Here is a 2591-nt window from a genome sequence, read left to right on the forward strand (position 1 = left end):
TCTACAATTTCATGAGTTTCTACAATTCTTCATAATAACCATCTTAGACATTAAAGTCAACAAATAATTTTCATTATAAAGTACAATACAAAAAGCAAAGCTATTAGTAATAGTACACTACTAGTTGTTTAACGGTAATTTAGTTTACCTCAAAGAATTATTCTCTGCTTTTTGTCTGCCAGGTTCACTATCAGTATCTATTTCCTTTCTTACTAGTGATTTCATTTCTTTTCCTACAGTGGTTATGGTCTCCTTCATGAAAGTTGTATTTGACATTTGTTCCATACATTCATCATCAAGATTATGAACCCCAACTCCTCTATCCTCTGTTCCAAGTGAGCCTTCTCATTAAATGCTGTCTTCTGGGCAGTCTTTAGCCTTTCTCTCAGACTATCTCGTTCTGGGGCCATTCTTCGTAAATCGGTGAAGGCTGCCTTTCTTTCTGTCTCGACTCGCCAGAGGATAGCATGTGCTGTTGTTGATTTAGGAGATTTGCAGTTTTTCATCATTTTTCATCCAAGTCAGGCAATTTCTTCCTATGCCTGTTCATAAGGAAGAAAGGTCTTGCTCTCTCAGATGTTGGAACCTGCACATTACCCTGAATTTCTGCCAAATGACTCTCATATTTTTCCAGCATGCATTTAAGTTCTTCACGCTCTCTTGTGATCTTTAAAAGCTCTGCATCGGGCGGGCCGCGGTGGCTCAGCGGGCAAAGTGCTTGCCTGCTATGCCGGAGGACCTCGGTTCGATTCCCGGCCCCAGCCCATGTAACAAAAACGGAGAAACAGAATACAATAAAACAAGAAAATGTTTAAAGATGTTTCCCTTTCTTCCTTCTATCCTTCCTTCCTTCTCTCTGTCTTTAAAAAAAAAAAAAAAAAAAAGCTCTGCATCACAATTTGTACCCCAGGAAGATGGAGATGGGCATCTTGAATTTTAGATCTACTTCTGATCATCTTTCTCAAATTTTGAGCTTCACTCTTGTAGTAATCTCTCTCTGCTTCTAAAGTATTCACAAAGGAATCAAGTCTGGGAGGAGATTTATTTTGTGCTTTTTCAGTCTCTAAAATTATAGATCTAAGCCTTTTTATTATATTCTCCAATACTATTATATTATTTTGCTGGCAATTGAGTTCAATCTTTGCTTCTTTGAGTTCCTTGCAGCAGTATCTGCCACAAAGTTTTTCTCTTTCTCTAGTTGCTCTGCTGGTTCATCAATTTTAATCAATTCTTTACAAAGATGCTCATTGTGACTGGTTAAACTATGTGACTACTTACCACCTCCTTACTATCCAAGAGTGTCCTAACATATTCTTCCAAGCTATGACTTGTCTGTTTGAGATCTTCAATTTGACTAAGCTAAACACCAAATCAATCAAATATTTGCTGACTAACATGGAGGACCACAGCTTTCTTTCCCAGTGTGCTATCAACCCATCAATGGATGAAGAAAAGAGCAGAAAGAGCCTTTTTTATCACCAAGGTATCCAAATGCCTGTAATTTCAAAGCATCGATGAATCTATCTTGGTATCTCACTTCTTGTTCTAGTTGGAGATTATTCTTGTATTTTTCAGCTTCAGAAACTGGAGCCCCTAAACCAAAATCATGTTCTTTGGTGGTAACCTGGAACTCTGGGTCCCTCCCCTGGCTGCGCGGCCCCAGAGCTCATCCTGGTGACTCTCTAGCAGTTTTTGAAGAGAAACTAAACAAAGGAGTAGTGTTAGGAGGTGCTATTTTATATGGACTTGTCAGAGAAGCATTCTCTAAGGAGATGACATTTGAGCAGACACCTGAACACTGAGGAGTGAGCCATGCAAGTATCTGGGGAAAGAGCATTCCAGGTAGAATGAACAGTAAGTCCAATGGCCCTCAGGTAGGAATAAACTTGACATTTTCTGGGAATAACAAGGAGCCTGTGGGTTAGAGCAGGGCCAACATGAGGGGAAGTAAAGAAATAGCTGAAGGTCAGAGCCTTGCAGCTCATGAGAAAGACTGGGTTTTTCTCTCTCTAAGTGTAATGGACAACCTAGCAAAGATTTTCAGCAGAAGGGTGATGTGCCAGATTGATATTTCATAATATTAAGCATGTAATATCTCTCTCCTGCTTAAAAACTTTCAAAGATGTCCTATGGATTTTGGGATAAAAACAAACTTTATACTGTGACCTACAAGGTCCTGCACAATCCTATCCTCCCTACCTGAATCTTCAACCTTATTTGGTACTATGATTCATTTCACTCTCTCTGCTTCAATCGCACTCACCTTAAAGTTTTCGCATTTATCAGTCTTTCTCAGAAAAAGATGCCTATTATAATATTATTTTAGAATGAGGATTCATGGATGTTTTTTTAGTCTGTAAGCTGCCAGAATGTGGAACTGGAACAGCTTTTAAAAAGAGAAATTTAGTAAGTTGCAAGTTTACAGTTCTAAGCCTGTGAAAATGTCCAAATTAAGGCACCTTCAAGAAAGGTCAATGAAGTTTGGGGTTTGTCTCTCAGCTGGGACGGCACATGGCTAAGTCTATTAGCTTTCTCACCCAGCTTCTTGTTTCATTAAGTAATCCCAGGTGTGTTTTCCTTCTTCTTCCCCA

Source organism: Tamandua tetradactyla, chromosome X, assembly GCF_023851605.1.
Source record: "Tamandua tetradactyla isolate mTamTet1 chromosome X, mTamTet1.pri, whole genome shotgun sequence".
Lineage (NCBI taxonomy): Eukaryota > Metazoa > Chordata > Mammalia > Pilosa > Myrmecophagidae > Tamandua > Tamandua tetradactyla.